Below are 17,925 nucleotides of genomic sequence, written 5' to 3' on the forward strand. Positions count from 1 at the left end.
TTGGGAACATCACTGACAAGGCCAATATATACTGTCCATCTCTAGCTCCAATCCCAATTGCAAGTGATAATATCCCTTGCAGTTCAGAGTATTATTTGCACAATTTGTGAAGTTCTGTGGCCCACAAATCAATTCCTGCTCATGAATGATGTACATGTGAACACCTACAAACATATAGCAGCATTAGTGCTTTGTTCTCTGCCTTCATTTCATTACAGGTGTTACCCCCCATCATCCTGGACCTGGCCCTCTGCCCAGCCTCAATCTCTGTAGTCCCTACCCATATGTTTTACTTACATAGAGGTCTGAACAAGCTGACCCTTCATCCCCTACAAGTGTCTGACAAGGTACAGTAGGCTCTGAATAGCCTTAGGGTTTGTATCCCAAGATCCCACCTCTGGACCAAACCTGCTCACCAACGATAAAGAGCTTTTTAAACTTTTAACTATCTGTGCAATTCAAAGATTTAAAAACCAATCAAATAGATTTTAATAATTTATAACTATTTAAAACATTTATAATGTAATAAATTTAATTACAATCATTAAACTATTAACAAATACTTCAAAGTATTAAAATAAAGTAGATCAACTCCAGCATTTTTCATTTCTCAGAATATAGGAGGCCATTCAGCCTAGTGAGTCTGTGCCAGCCCTTATCAGTTCCATTCTCTCTATTTACTGGTCATCCATTCTATCTCAGTCCCCTCAACTCCTCCCTGATTCTCTTGACAGCTACCTGCATTATGGGCAATTTATTGTAGTCATTTAGTTATCCAAGAGCATTTTGAAAACATTTATTCCTAAAATTTGTAGAAAACTATGCTCATTAAAATATTATAAATAAAAGTAAAAATATGGCAATTTGAACCAATGATATAGAAATAGATATGACAAAACCTCTAATTTAGATATGGTATAAGTGCACCAGTTGGTAGTGCATATTTGACAGCAAGCAATAATTAAAATCCAAATAACATTAAAAATCTATTTCTAAATGGAAACAAATAGTACCCCCCATATGAAACTAGAATTTGTATGTGAAGTTTTATGCTCTGCTGATTCAATTTTTCCTGTATTTCCATAAATTGGTTCAAATGCATCGAATTTATTGAGAATCATACAGGTTTGTTCTTAATTAAAATCCACTTCTCAAATAGTATGAACTTATTTAAACAGAAATTGATTTGTTTGTTTACCTAATATGTATGAAGTTTTTTTTAAACTCGGTCTCTATTTAATTGCATCCTTCCTCTGTAACATGCAGTCAGTAGAAGAAATGTGGTTAGAGATGGTAGACCTCTCCAGTTCAGGGAAGGATAATGTGTGTTGCAGCAGGTAAGTGCAATCATTCTCTAGTCCATTTGTAAGCAGTTGTTTAACATGCTGCTACAGTCTTATGTTCTGGCCCTTCTATTGGAACAATGAACTCAGAAAAGATGAGGGATAACTTATTTTCCCTGCTTCAGAAAGACAATGATATTCAAAGAGTCACAGCCAGACAGTACACATAAGCAGGCACAATGTGTGATCAGTTCGTCCGTGGTAAACCCCTTCCTTCTTGTTGAACCCAGAATGAGTGGTCAATTCTGTTTCTGTCCAGTGACCTCCCAACTGCAGGAATATTCATCTGTACCATCTTAGCTGTTCTGGTCGTTGATATTGTTACTTCTCTCTGGGGTGCCATCTTACGATTCTTTCCCTGCCATTCAAATGGCAGCACTTGAACAGTGAGACACTTACAATTTATTTGAATATACTTGTTACCAGAAAAGTCATGTAACTCTGACATCTATTGTGGGGAGGGGTCAAAGTTCTTGGTTATGTTAACTTCCATCCACCATGAATCATTGAATTGATGTTTGATACATCACTGAATATTTTTGATACATCAAACTAATGAATGGCTTTGTGCTGTAAGTTGCTCAGTTATTTTCACATGCAAGGAAGGTTGATAGACCATTAACTGTATCTTTGGTCACCCATTTCAAAGTCAAGAGCTCAAACCCAGCACAAAACTCATCATTAACTGGGCATCAGTAATCTCTGCCCTTTTGTACACTTGAAACATGGTCTACTTGCAGCCAGCACCTCAAAACTGTAGAGATATATCATTAACACAGTCTCTAAAATCCTCCAAGTCCACCAGCAGGATAAAGGAAACCAATTTCATTGTCCTTTCCTAGGCCAAGATCCTCGGAATTAAGGCTCTAATTACACCCAGTCTGCTCTGATGGGGAGGCCAGCTCAACCCCATACCAAATACCAGGCTCCAGTACAATGTATCCTATTCTAAGGTAACCAGGTGAATAGGTTCAAGGTGGTTCTAAAAGCCTCCTTGAAAGAATGCAACATCTAAATGGAGAAGTTCCTTCATCAGAACCATTTAGAAGCCCTGCATAAAAGGCAAAAAGAGCACCCCACCTTCCAAACTATGCACTTATCTGCCCACCCTTTCAAGCACCTCCTGAACAGAGTCCACATGCAGCTCATCTGTCACCTCAAAACCCACAAACCTGGAGGGGAAACCAGATATCCTCAGTCTGAAGGGACTGTCTACAAAGGAGGATGTGAAGGGAATGGCAACCAGTCAATCAGAGATCCTGATGACAACATATTAAAGAGGTGGTCACACTGTCTCAGACTGAGTGGAGACACAGCTGCCACATTCCTCATGGTGGAAATCCCACCAATAAGACGGTCTCAGGGATCCAGTTTCAGTGAAACTACATTTGGTCTCTTATTACACTGGAATCGGATTTTGATGATAAAAACCATCTTAATTGTCTACCCAAGCCTCAGGTCACACTGATGTGACAAAAGTGAATTCTTCAAATGAACGCGATACTGTTCCAAAAGGTCATGTTAGTTTTCAAACAATGGTAAAGGGGAAAAAAATTGCAACATGACAAAGCTGTAGCTTTACACACAATCCTAATGGTGGATGCAAATTCCTTCAGTTCTCCCATGGATAACTCAAGATATTGGACCTCCTGAGCCCTCAACTGTCAACCTAAATACTGTCTCTTCATTTCAAAGACCGAAAATCCCTTTAATTAATTCTATTAATGAAACAATCATATTGGATAGAGGCTTGTGTCAATCACTTAGTAATTTAAAGTGATGTCTCACACTGAGGCACCTTAATCATTTTCACAGTGCTGGTTTTCAAGTAGCTGTGCCATGCCCAAGACCAATTCTTCATTACAAATTCACGATGCATTACCACATGCTAGTTACCTTGTATATACGTAACCAATCATATTTGCACACCAGCATCCCACTATCAAGTTACAGGTGTCATCACATACAAATCATCCTCCAGTTTCAAGGTGATTTTCCCAAAAGATCAGACCAACTCTGGATATTTTTGTTTTTCTCATCTCATTGATTCTCGTGTGCGAGACAGTGGTCAGTTATCCACTGCAGTTGTCTTCAAAAAAAATGTCGATAGGCAGGAATTCAGCATTTCCAAAAGAAATGTCTGGTAATTATTTTTAATTATACTGTCTTGATGTTCCTTAGAATGAATCTGTGTGTGCACCCACACATCTTTCAATCAGCCAGATAATCATTCTCGTCGTGAGATTGTTCCAGCCTCTAGTTTAAAATAACTACTTCACGCTGCACATACGTTTTCAAGAGCCATGGAAGAGCTTTACTATCCAGTACAGTATTTTGATAACCCATGTTCCAAAGAATGAACAGAAATCCCTCCTTAATTAGGTCTGTAGCCTGTCTTCTCAGCTTCTACATATTGCTTACTTTGATCATTTTATATTCCCCAAAGCCTGCTGATATATTTTGGTCAAGACTGCACACACACCAACTTGATCAATCACTGTCCTTTTTTCTGTCAGGGACAATGTGGGCTTCTACAATGAAAGCCTAGATTTTGGATGTGAAAGCCCAGGTATTGTACACAAATGATCTCTTAACACATTTTCTAAATTAAATTCAATGTGAAGTTTACAAGGTATCTAAGTGGTCATTGAATTGTGACAGGGAATGATATTTGAAAAACGTCTTTATCCTTCAATCATATACTGCTAACTGTTCCTAATTTTAGCTCAATACAAGAGGTTGGAGCTCAAATTCTCAGCAATACCACAGAACCTACACAATTAAAGCATTTGTTCTGATGAAAGGTCATCAGTCTGAAGTGCAAGTTCGGCTTCTCACTTACTCATATTACATGGTCAGCTATACATTTCCAGCATTTTTGATAACATCTGGAATGTTTTGCTTTTGGCGAACTGATTACAAAAACAATAATATTAATAAATTAACTCAAATGGCTGTCTGCAGTCTAATGATCTGTTGATCATAGATGTGCACTTCTTAATTTGTACAAGTACTGTTTACTAATCACCCTGAGCTTGCTGACCCATGCTGGCTCCAGTTTAAGCAATACCTTGATTTTAAAATTTTACATCCTTCAAGCCCCTCCAATCCATCCAATCTCTAATCTTCTCCAGCCCTATAACCCTCTGAGGTTATAGAGTCAGTCACTCAGCACAGAAACAGGCCCTTCAGCCCACCACATACATGCTGGACATTGCACAAATATCTATACTAATCTCATTTGCCAGCATTATATTTAGATTTCTACACATCCCTGAATTTACTCATTCCACCACTGTGGGCATGCCTTCAGATCCAAGAACCAAATTTCCAAAACACAATCCTGCCAGTACTATCTATTTCTTTAATAAACTCCTTGAATTTTACCTCTTTCCCTAAACCTTTGGGGTTCATACCTAGTTTCTTCTAATGTGGTTCAGCAATATTTATTTTTTGTTTTTAATGTTCCTGTGAAGCACCTGTTTTAAGATGACTATCATCATCTTAGTACCCAAGAACAAACAAAGTAATGTGCCTTAATGACTACCAACCAGTGGCTCTGACATCCACCACCATGAAGTGCTTTGAGGCTGGTCACGGCATCCATTAACTCCGCCTCCCCAGTCAACCTCAACTCACTACGGCAGACACCATCTCCCTGGCCCTGCATTCATCTCTGGTGCATATGGACAGTAAAGACACCTACGTTAGACTATTGTTTATTGACTACAGCTCTGCTTTTAAAACTACAGTTCCAAGCAAACTCATCTCAAAACTCCTAGACCTGGGACTCAACACCTCCCTTTGCAACTGGATCCTTGACTTCCTGACCAACAGACCGCAATCAACGAGGACAGGCAGCAAAACTGGTGCCCCACAAGGCTGCATCCTCAGCCCCCTACTCTGCTCCCAATATACACATGACTGTGTGGCCAGATTCTGCTCTAACTTCATCTTCAAGTTTGCAGATGAAATCACCATAGTGGCCTGTATCTCAAATAATGATGAGTCAGAGTACAGGAAGGAGCTAGAGAGCCTAGTGACATGGTGTCAAGAGGGTTGAGAGCTTCAAGTTCCTCAGAGTAAACATCACCAATAGCCTGTCCTGGTCCAACCACATAGACACCATGGCCAAGCAAGTTCACCAGCACCACTCCTTCTTCAGGAGGCCAAAGAAATTTGGCATGTCCCCTTTGAACATTATGAATTTTTAACTGATGCACCATAGAAAGCATCTATCTGGATGCATCACAGCTTGGTATGGCAATTGCTTGCCTGTGACTGCAAGAAACTGCAGAGGGTTATGCCGAGCTGTGTCCACATCATGGAAACCAGCCTCCCCTCAGACTCTGTCTACACTTCTCAGTAAAGCAGTCACCCTAATCAAAGACCCTACCCACCTAGTACATTGTCTCTTCTCCCACCCCCTCCCATCAGGCAGAAGGTACAAAAGCCTAAAAGCACATACCACCAGGCTTAAGGACAGCTTCTATCCTGCTGTTATAAGGCTATTGAATGGTCCTCTAGCATAACAAGATGGACCCTATAGAGTCACAGAGAAATACAGCACAGATACAGGCCTTTCAGCTCAATGAGTCTATGCTAACCATGGTGCCTACCCAGTTAGTCCCAATTTCCTGCATTCAGCACATATCCCTCTTAAGGCCCTCCCCTTCATGTACTTATCCAAGTGCTTCTTAAATGATACGATTGTACCTCCCTCAACCACTTCCTTTGGCAGCTTATGCTATATACTCACCACCTTCTTGTGAAAAATTTGCCCCACAGGTCCCATTTAACTCTTTCCCCTCTCACCCTAAATCTATGTCCCTAGTTTGGGACTCTCCTACCCTGAGAAAAAGACTGTTACCATCGACCTTCCCTATGGCCTCTCATAATGTTTAAACATTTCGATAAGGTCACCCCTCATTCTCCTACATTACAAGGAATAAAGACTTAGCCTGGCCAACCTTGCCTTATAACTCAGGCCCTCTACTCCTAGCAACATACTCAAATCTTTCCTGCACTCTTTCTAGTTTAACCACATCTTTCGAAAACTGTACACAGTACTCCAAGTACAGCCTCACCAATGACAACTGCAACATAATGTCCCAACTCCTATACTTAATGCCCTGACTGATGAAGGCCAGCATGCTAAATGCTTTTTTCACCACCCTGTCTACCTGTGACACTGCTTTCAACAACTCTGTTCCATTACACTCCCTAGTGCCCTACCATCCCTAGTACAAGTCCTACACTGTTTTGACTTTCCAAAATGCCTCAGAGCCAGTCACAGTGCCAGAGACCTCACTACTGCCACTAGCCCCTCAACGAACATCCTCCTCAATAGTATCCAAAGAGGTATACCAGTTAGTGAGAAGAATGGCCACAGGGGAACCATGCACTGACTGCCTACTCCCCTTGTCCTGCTGGTCACCCAACTATCTGAAGCTTGTACCTTTGGTGTAACCACCTCAGTAAAAGTCTCATCTATAATGCTTCAGCTTCCCTGATGACCCAGAGTACATCCAAATCCAGCTCCAGTTCCTTAACCCAATCTGTCAGGAGCTGCAGCTCAGTGCACTTCCCACAGATGTAGTCATCAGGGAGACAGTAAGGTTTTTGCAGGAGGAGCTTTCCACTGCTCTATCATCCTGCCTGCACTGAATCAAGTACTAAGGATCCACAGCAATGTAAAATCTTACCTGTGATTTCTCACTGAAGCCTTTTAAAGATCCACTTTCACTACTAGCACCTGGGCCACTTACTCAGTCTCATCACGCAAAAGCCTCAGCTTCCCACTCTTTCACTGTCACAATGGCTGCTCCACTTGACCCTACCTTCTTTTTATTGGTGGCTGTTAATTAGCTAGTGAGCTAATCAACTTAAAACTAACTAACAATGAACAAACTTGCCTCTTTTAAATTCCTGTAAAGTGAAACTTACAAGCAAGCTCCGTGACCTACCTCATTTAAACTCTCCTGCTCTCGCTCCAAGTCTGCTCTCGCTCCAACTCTTTACCTCACAATCTATCTCGTTATGAATTTACACCTAATCTCTACCTGCACTGCACTTTCACTGTAACTATAACACTTTATTCTGTATTCTGTTATTGTTTTACTTTGTATTACCTCAATGCATGGTAGTAATGAATTAATCTGTATGAACGGTATGCAAGGAAGTACTTCACTGTACCTCAATACATGTGACAATAATAAACCTATTTATTTATTTACAGTTTTTTATTTTGCAAGGTTTTAATGAGATCAAAGGTGTTACATAGTAATGAAAGCGTTATCACTTTTGTTGTGGAACTGACCTCATCATTTAGACTGAAGGTACAATACTTAAAGAGAGCTGCAGTGTCAAGAGCACCATCTATTAGAAGAAATATTAAACCAAGACCCATTCTGTGTACTTAAATGAAATTGAGCAGCAGGGACCTCCTGGCAGACACACTTCCCATTTGCCAGTGCAATCAGAAAACAGATTCACTGGTTGTTTATTTCATTTGGTGTTTGTGAGGTCTTGTTACGTATGAATTGGAATCCCCAACCCCCACCTTTCTCAGTCTCATGTTCGTTTGTTAGATATGCTAACTTGTGATCTCGCTTGAAGCATTGAAACCTCTCGGCAAGTAACTCAAATTTGGATTTGACTTTTATTTTTCACAAAATTTGGCTCCCCTATTCTTTCTGTTGAGTTGACAGTATTTTTTTTATTTTTACCCTGCTTCTTTTTGCAAACAATCACCTAAAAGGTTCAGGCTGTCTTTTCCTATTGCTTAAGGTAGGTATTGAGGCCATTTGTTAGTTTACTTTTTAAATATGTTATAAATATATGTCATTGGAGTTTCATGTGACATCATGCTTAAAGAAGACTGACAAAATAATATTACATGTGAGTATTGAATTCTGTTGTGGGGTATGGGAAGATTCTTCTTACCCATTCCATATGCTGTGTCCCACACACAATCTATTCCAAACCCAAACAAACTGCTTTGAGATTTCAATGATGTTATTACATTTTTTTTAATTTACCGCTAATCCCAAAGCAATATCAGTATTAATCAGTGAGGTTTATCCATGAGTGTTGGACAGAAGACTCATGTTGTGTGTTTACTTTTTAACAATGTCACACTAACTGGAGCATTCTGGCTGCAGCAGCAGCTAAAGACAATATGCATATGGTGCACATGAGCTTTATATATATTGCCTTAATTCATTTGTGAAGACGTTACAAATTGACATCAGTAATGGAATCTAAGGTATTCTTTTCCTTCTGAATTGTTAATGATTCTCGCTTGGCAAGTTTTCAGTGAGTATTCAAGAGCAAAAATGATTTTTGCAGTGTTTTCTAGTGATTATTTGCTTTTAATCTTATTATCTAAGCTTCTGTAGGAACTGACAAGAGCATGTAACGCGGCAGATTACAGTGGCAAAGGACAGTGGTGTTGATTGTCATTAGATTAACATATGCACCAAGTTTAGCCGTGTCATTGTTGAATGGGATTGGGGTAACGTAGCTGCTCGCTGGCAATATCAGGAGCCTTGGCGTGTATAATTGACTTTGAAATCTATTCAGCCTGCAAATCGAACAATTGAACATAGTCTTTAAAGCATACAATATAGTGAGGTTGAAGGTGAAGGAGATAGAACAAGAGACCAAAATGATGTTCTATGTGAGGTAAAAAAGCAATTTGGTTGTGTCAGAGGCATATAGCATGCTGGAAAATCTCCTTGTATCATGCAAAGCACTAAATTTTATTTAAAACTGTTGTACAAAATCTGGAAGATTACTTTAATCCACTGCCCTTTTAAACAGCTGGAACCTATAATTTTGGAAAAGAGAGCCAAATGCCGACTATGTTATTTCATTAAAGAACATAAAGACTTAATTAAGATAGAGAGGGTGCAGAAAAAAAGATCACAAGGATGTTGCCTGGATTGGAAGGCTTGAATTATAAGTAGCAAAGGAGGTAGATGGTGACATGATAGAAATATATAAAATTATAAGATAGGGTGGATGGTCAGAATTTGTTTCCCAGTGAAGTGGTGTCTAAAAATAGAGAGCTTTGGTTTAAGGTGTGAGGGAGGATGTTTAAAGGATTTGAAGGGTAATTTTTTTACAAAAAGAGTAGTTAGTACCTGTACTGAGCTTCCAGGGGAGGGAATGGAGGTAGGAACAGTAATAACATTTAAGAAGCATCTGCGCAGGTACTTGTTATGAGCAAGGCACAGGCTTATATAGAATTAATGCAGGCAAGTTGGATTGTGTAGATAGGCATGATTGTCAGCATAAACATGGTGGGCTGAAGGGCCTGTTTCTATTCTGTACAACTCTATGACTCTATTACCTTGCATTGCAATTTTGGTGACTGTTCACATCATCACTTGCATGACAGACTTGTGTGTAGACTGAACAAAGCTGTAGTGCACTTCAAAATTCCACACAAAATTGTTGTATTCACAAACATGGCGTGCAAGAATACTAGAACATTTCAGCCACCACAGGGGACTGGGAGGTGTGGGTGGGAAGAGATGAGGAGACCAGGGAGTCGTGAAGAGAGTTGCCCCCCACGGAAAGCAGAAAGGGGGGGGAGAAAGGGGGAGATGTGGCTGGTGATGGGATTCCGCTGTTGCTGGTGGAAGTGATGAAGGATGATGTACTGGATGCAGAGGCAAGTGAGGTAACTGTGAGGACCAGGGGAACTCTATATCTGTTTTGTCTCGTGAGAGGGGGGTGAGAGCGGAAAATGCAGGGAATAGAGGAAATGTTTGTGAGGACCTTATCAACTATGGCAGGAAATGTCATATTTCCTATAGAAGGAGGACATTTTAGAAGACCCGGAGTGGAAAGCCTCATCTTGAGAGTACATGTGGTGGAGATGGAGAAACTGAGAGAAGGAGATGGCATCCTTACAGGAGACAGGGTGGGAGGAGATGTAGTCAAAGTAACTTTTAGAATCCGTGGGTTTATAGTAGATATCAGTGGATAGTCTGTCTCCTGAAGTAGAGACAGAGAGATCAGAAAAGAAAAAAAAGTGTCAGAAATAGTCCAGATGAATTTCACGACAGGGTGGAAGTTGGTGGCAAAAGTGATAAAATTGATAGGTTCTGCACAAATGTAGGAAGCAGCACCAATGCAGTTGTCAATGTAGTAGAAAAAGAGTTGGGAGGTGTGGCAGAGTAGGTCTGGAACAAGGACTGTTCCATGTAGTCAACAAAAGGGCAGGTGCATTTGCAGCCTAAACGAGTGCCCATGGCTACACCTTTGATTAGCAGAAATCAGAATCAGGTTTCTTATCACTGACTTGTTTGTCGTGAAATTTGTTGTTTTGCGGCAGCAATACAGTGCAAAGACATAAAATTACTATAACTTACAAAATAAACAAATAGTGCAAAAAGAAAGAATAATGAAGTAGTGATCATGGGTTCATAGGCCATTCAGAAATCTGATGGCGAAGAAGCTGTTCCTGAAACATTGAGTGTGGGTCTTCAGGCTCCTGTACCACCTCCCTGATGGTAACAATGAGAAGAGGGCATGTCCCAGATTGTGAGGATCCTAAGTGATGAATGTTGCCTTCTTGAGGCACCGCCTCTTGAAGATGTCCTTGATGGTGGGGAGAATTGTACCTGTGATGGAGCTGCTGAGTCTATAACCCTCTGCAGGCTCCACACTAGGCTGTGATGCAACCAGTTAGAATGCTCTCCACTGTACGTCTATAGAAATTTGTAAGTCTTTCGTGACATACCAAATCTCCTCAAATTCCTAATAAAGTAGAGCCTCTGGAGTGCCTTCTTCATGATTGCATCAATGTGTTGGGCCCAGGATAGATCCTCCGAGATGTTGATGCCCAGGAACTTGAAGCTGCTCACCCTTTCCACCACTGACCCCTCAATGAGAACTGGTGTGTGTTCTCCTGACTTCCCCTTCCTGTAGTCCACAATCAGTTCCTTGGTTTTGCTGATGTTGAGTGTGAGGTTATTGTTGCAACACCACTCAAACAGCTGATCTATCTCACTTCTGTATGCCTCCTTGCCACCATCTCAGATTCTACCAACAACAGCAGTGTCATCAGCAAATTTACAGATGGCGTTTGAGCTGTGCTTAGCCACAAAGTCATGAGTGTAGAGAGAGCATAGCAGTGGGTTGAGCAGGCATTCTTGAGGTATGCCTGTGTTGATTGTCAACGAGGAGGAGATGTTATTACAGATCCGCACTGACTGTGGTCTCCCAATAAGGAAGTCGAGGATCCAGTTGCAGAGGGAGGTACAGAGGCCCAGGTTTTGAAGCTTGTTGATTGATACTGAGGGGATGATGGTGTTGAATGCTGAGCTGTAATCAATAAACAGCAGCCTGACATATATTTTACTGTTGTCTCAGTGCTCCAAAGCCGAGTGAAGAGCCAGTGAGATTATGTCCACTGTAGACCTGTTGTGGCGGTAGGCAAATTGCAGCCGGTCCAGGTCCTTGCTCAGGCAGGGGTTAATTCTAGCCATAACCAACCTCTCAAAGCACTTCATCACAGTAGATGTGAGTGCTACCGGGTGATAGTTGTTGAGGCAGCTCACTCTGCTCTTCTTGGGCACCGGTATGATTGCTGCCCTTGCGAAGCAGGTGGGAACCTCAGACCACAGCAGTGAGAGGTTGAAGATGTCCTTGAACACTCCAGCCAGTTGGTCGGCACAGTTCAGTACCGGCCAGCTGCAACGTCAAGGCCCGATGCCTTGTGAGGGTTCACCCTCTTGAAGGAGGAAGGGAGGAATCTAAAGAGAAGTTGTTGAGAGTGAGAACAAGTTCTGCCAGGCAGATGAGAGTGTTGGTGTAGAGGAGCTGCTTGGGTCTTTGTTCCAGAAAGAGATGGAGGGCCCTAAGACCTTCCTAATGACCTGATAGGGACTGGACTGTATCACTTTCTGTCCACAACAGTCATCCTGAACTCTTAGTTGCATGTCATTTCAACTCTCCTTCCCATTCCCACACAGACCTGTGTGTCCTTGGCCTTCTCCACTGCCACAATGAGGTTAAACACAAACAAGAACATCACCTCATATTCTGCTTGGGCAACCAACAGTCCAATGGCATGAAGACTGAATTTTCTATTTTTAGGTAACCCACTTCCCCTGTATTCCTTTCCCACTCCTATCAGTTCACCCAAGGTCTCTCAACACCCTTTATCTAACCATCCCTCCTACACAGTCCCCTCTTCCCCCACTTAACCAGTTTTGTGTCCCTCCCCCAATTGGTTCCATCTACCCTTCATCCCTCCCTTTCCTGCTTCCACTTATCACCTACTTTGCTCATCAGATTCCAGCATCTGTGGGCTCTTGTGTCTCCACATCACCTTCCAATCTCTGTCTCAACCTCCATCCTCCACTCCCCACACCTGGCTCCATCTGCCCCCCCCCCTCCACCCCACCGCCCCAACATTTTGTATTTTTCCTCTCTCCTTATCTCCTTCTACCTATCACTTACCAGCCACTGGCTCTCAACTCCATCCTCCCCACTCTCATCTGGACCCATCGGCCCATCATCTCCACCCTCACCTGGCTCCACCTATCACCTGCCAGCCCCTACCTCACCCCTCCCACTCACCTTTTTATACTTTCTATCTCCCCTCTACTCTCCCAGTCCCAATTCAGGGTCTTGACCTGAAATGTCAACCATCCCTCTCTGCCCAAGCCACTGAGTTCCTCCAGCAGTGAGTTTTTTGTTCCTGATTATGCCATCTGCAGTCTCTTGTATCTCCCTACTTTTTTTCCCTTTCTTGCGTTTCTACCTATCACCTACCAGCTTCTGTCTCACCCCCACTTTCACTTCTATATATCAGCTATCTTGCCTCTATACTCTCATTCCTGATGCAGGGTCTCGACCCGGAATGTTGACCATCCCTCTGTCTCCATAGATGCTGCTTGACCTGTTGAGTTCTTCCAGTAGTTTACTCTTCCTCCCATACCCAGGTACAATGCAGTATCTGGCCATCAATATGCACAAAGTGTTCTACTTATACGTATAGTTACCCCTTAGAGTCATGTTTTACCCAAGATTTTACAGAATAGCTTCTCGCAGGGAGAGCAACATTGCTTATCCAACCAAAATGATCTTTAATTAAGAAGGTAATTAATGTTTTGGTCTTTATTGCTGTGGGGTTGGAGTTTAAAAATGGAGAAGTATTGTTATAATTGTACAGGATCCTGGTGAGGCTACACCTGGAGCACCATATGCAGCTTTGGTCCCTTTAGCACAGTAAAGGGAAAGGTTTAGCATGGTAAAGGTTTTGCTTTGGTCCCTTTGGCGGCACGGTAGTGTAGCGGTTAGCACAACACTATTACAGCGCCAGTGATCAGGGTTCAATTCCCGCCACTGTCCGTAAGGAGTTTGTACATTCTCCCTGTGACTGCGTGGGTTTCCTCCGGGTACTCTGGTTTCCTCCCACATTCCAAAGACGTACGGGTTAGTAGGTTAACATGGGTGTAATTGGGTGGCATGGGCTTGTTAGGCCGGAAGGGCCTGTTATCGTGCTGTATAAATAAAGCTTATCTAAGAAAGGATAAGAGATTCCCTGAGATGAGAGGATTGTCCCATCACAAATGGCTTAAAATTCTGGACGTTTACTCTCTGGAGTTTAGAAGATTGAGTGGAGATCTTATTGAAAACACATGAGATCTTAAAGGTCGATAATAAGGAGAATGTTGAAATGTTTCCACTAGTGGGAGAGTCTGTGGGATATAGTCACAAAATAAAGGGGCAGTTGTTTAAAACTGAAGTGCATAGGGATTCCTTCTCACACATGCTAGTGAATCTCTGGAATTCTCTACCCTATGGGGTTGTGGAGGTACTTAAAGAGGAGGTATCTAAATTTTTGAAAGAGTGAGGAATTGAGGACAATGATGGAACTGGCACAAAAGAGAAGTTGAGGTCTGGAGTAGATCAACCATGATCATATAGTAGGTGGCCTACTCCTACTCCTGCTCCTGTTTTCTTGTGTGTATTCTTGTTTACCAAGAGAACAGAAAATATTCTTTAGATTTTGGGTAAGTATTCAGGTGATACGTGAGCACAATATGAAGCCAAAAAAAGAACAAATGCACATTTTTTAAGCAATAAGTCCTGTATCTTGGTTTGAATGTTGATGCCAATGGCCTATAACTAGTTAAATAAAAAGCAGAAGCCTGCGTCAATGTATAAAAATGTAAAGGACAAATGTCATTCTTAGGGATAGTAGAATAGTACATGTATTTCCTTCCAGATCTTGTAACACTGTTCATGCCATGATGTTTCATGCCAGGATGTGAAACAAAGTGTACATGATAAATGCAAGGAATGCTTAGCAAAAGTGGCTTTCCTTGTTCATTATGATACTCCGTGAAAGTTGATGGATGACAGGAAAGTGAAACTCAAAATTTTGTATCTTGCACACTCAGAATGAACAAGCGCAATTATAGAAAACTTGAGAAGGAATCAGGAAATTCCATTGAACTAAACGGATCCCTCCCATAATAACAGATCACTACAGATGATATCATGTCCCAAAATGGCAATACCTACTATGGGAGCATCCAGCATGCAAAGTTCTCTATTGCAATATGACTATATAATCAAGTATAGAAATCCTCAGCAGAAAGCCATGGTTTACTCTATGTCATGATGACCGCATGTGAATTCAGATGTTGAAAGTGAAAATATTACCTATACTTTAAAGGTTGAGTAATTCCATGGTATCACATCCAAGACCCAGTGTTAATGAACAATGAACAAAGAGTCAATGAACAGATATTAAAAAGACAGACAGACAATTCAATCAATATATGCACAACAAAATCAGACTGTCTACTACTATCTACTATTTTGAGTCAGTATGAAAGCAAAAGCAGGAAGATTTTGTTTGCTGGTCTTGTCTGGACAATGTCTGTAATGGGTAAGTCAATGCAGTATTGCCAAAGTTGTAGGAACAAGCCACCAAAATCTTTTGCACCTTTTCAGAGTTTACATGTTGACTTTTGTGGAAAAGGAATGATAATTTCTTGGAAGCGAAGGAAATTGAAGTGAAACACATGGGTTCCAGTTCTACTAATAAACATAATAGAAATGACCTGAGATCTGTGTGTGCATGTCATGGATCAACTGAAGAGTTTGTTTCTGATCCTCAGTTTTCATTCATTTTGTTTGTAAATGTAATGAAATAAAATAACACACACTCCTCCTTTCATTTCTCTGGCTTCAAATGGGACAGCCGAGAGATCAGTTTGGTTAGTTTAGGAAGCTCTCCAGAAGAAAGTGTTGCAGAGATATTTAGACCTTGATCAATTTAGCTTAAGTACAAAGCAACTCCACAACATCCTTGTGGTATGCACCTACATAACTCTTAGAATTATAGAGTTATTCAGCACAGAAACAGGCCCTTCGTCCCAACTCATTCATGCTGACCAAGTGTCTACCTGAGTGTGTCCCATTTCCCAACATTTGGCCCATATCCTTTTAAACTATTTTTATCAATGTATCTGTCCAAATGCCATTTAAGCATTGTCATTGTACCCTCCTCTATCACTTCCTCTGGCAGCTCCTTCTATATACCCACCATTCTCTGTGTGGAAAAATTGCCCTGCAGGTCCCCTTTAAATCTTTCCCCTCTCACCTTGAACCTCTGCCCTCTAGTTTTAGACTACCCTACCCTGGAGGATAGGAAAACTGTGCCTATCTACCTTATCTATGATTTTATAAACCTCTATGAGGTCACCCTTCAGCCTCCCCCCCCCCCCATTCCCCATTTCTCATTTCTTTTTTTCCCTTTTCCTTGGAGCAGACTCGATGAGCCGAATGGCCTGCTTCTGCTCCCTTGTCTTGTGATCCTGTGATCTTATGATCCATCACTCAAGGGAAAACAGTCCCAGCCTATCCAGTCTCACCTTATGACTCAGTCCCTCCAGTCACAAATATCCTTGTGAATCTTTTCTGCACCCTCTCTAGCTTAATCACATCCTTCCTATAGTATGGCGACCAGAACTGCACACAGTATTCCATGTGTTCTATACAACTGTAACATGATGTCCCAGTTCTCAGTGCCCCAACTGATGAAGACAAGCATGCCATACACCTTTTCATCATGCTGACGACCTGTGTTGCAACTTTCAGGGAACTATGTACTTATACCCCTAGGTCTCTCTGTTCTACAGCACTTCCCAGGGCCTTGCAATTCACTGTGTATGTCCTGCCCTCATTTAACTTACAAAAATGCATCACTTTGTACTTGCCTGAGTCCATCTGCTATTTCTTTGTCCACTTTCCCACTTGATGTAGATCCTGCTGTAACCTTCTTCACTGTCCACTACACTACCAATTTTGGTATCGTCCACAAACTTACTAATCATGCCACCTACGTTCTCCTCCAAATAGTTAATATATGTATTAAACAACAGGGGACCCAGCACCAATCCCTCTAGCATACCACTGGTCACAGGCTGCCTGGATCCCATATCACCTTGGTGAGATCTGGGCCCATTCCACTCTGAATGTCTGGCTGTGGTTCATTGTGCACTTAATTATAGCACAAGCTTATTTTCCGTCAATTAAATTGGTGCTTTGTTCTGATCTGCCAGTATTCCTGGGTGTGCTTTTGGTCATACAATACACTTCATTGACTTTCATTGCAGCACTGAAACAGGCCCTGGAATGAACTTCACCTTCCAGACCAGCCTACCAAGCAGGACCTTGTCAAAGACCTTGCTAAAGTCTATGTAGACAACATTTACCACCATGCTCTCATCAATCCTCTTGGTCACCGCTTCAAAAAAAGTCAATCAAATTCATGAGACACAATTTCCCATGCTGTCTATTGCTAATAAGTCCTTGACAAAGAGAAAATTGCAAACACACTTCAGCCTTGCTCAAGCAAATATGGTTTGAATTGAAGCATTAAGTCAAAGGTGTCACAAGGACACTATAATCAGTAGGAACACAGCTATAAGCAAGACAAGCACATTTGTGTCCTTACCCGTCAAGCTGAGCTCACAAGATTGGGAGGTAAGAAAAATAGCAGAAATTTGTGGAACCGAGAGATATTTGCTTGAAATGGTGAGATGATCCAAGTCTGGGTGGTCAACTATTTGATCTTAAGTTGTGTCTAAGTTGGAAGTAGTGCAGACTTGGGAAAGCGAAGGACCAAATCCAAGCACGTCTGACAAAGTGACAGAGGATTCTATGAGTTCAAATCCAACAGCCCAAAAATAGGATCAGCGCCAAATCTGCAAAAACATAAAGGAAACTCTATAAACCTAGAACATTATATTTGTTGTTTATTTAGAAGAGGAAGCTATTTGTAATTGCCTGAAATATGTATCTTGTTAAATTATTTTTACCATGCTATTGAAAGTATAATAAAATGTATTGGCAAATTTGTAGTGTGTGCGAATGTATGACTGATATGTATGATTTCTGTACACATATGCAGTGTAGTTCAAGTGAGAATGAATAAGATGCAAATGCTCAAGCAATTCTCCAAGTCTCCTTGGGATTCTTTGCATTCCCTAAATTACTCATGGTGAGAAAAAGCATAGACATTAGAATACCTTTTATAAAAAAG

The 17,925-nt window shown here is 41.4% G+C and overlaps 1 protein-coding gene across 1 annotated transcript in view; it reads right to left on the reverse strand.

Moving 5' to 3' along the window:
* The window catches only part of LOC127573398 (kelch-like protein 4), a 202,641-nt gene extending 185,190 nt beyond the window's left edge, over positions 1-17,451 (reverse strand). Inside the window, exon 1 of the mRNA XM_052021587.1 lies at positions 17,338-17,451. The gene's annotated coding sequence lies outside the window, so the exon portion shown is untranslated. The remainder of the gene's footprint in view (positions 1-17,337) is intronic.
* Positions 17,452-17,925: the final 474 nt, after the last annotated feature.

This window comes from Pristis pectinata, chromosome 8 (assembly GCF_009764475.1).
Source record: "Pristis pectinata isolate sPriPec2 chromosome 8, sPriPec2.1.pri, whole genome shotgun sequence".
NCBI classification, from domain to species: Eukaryota; Metazoa; Chordata; class Chondrichthyes; order Rhinopristiformes; family Pristidae; genus Pristis; species Pristis pectinata.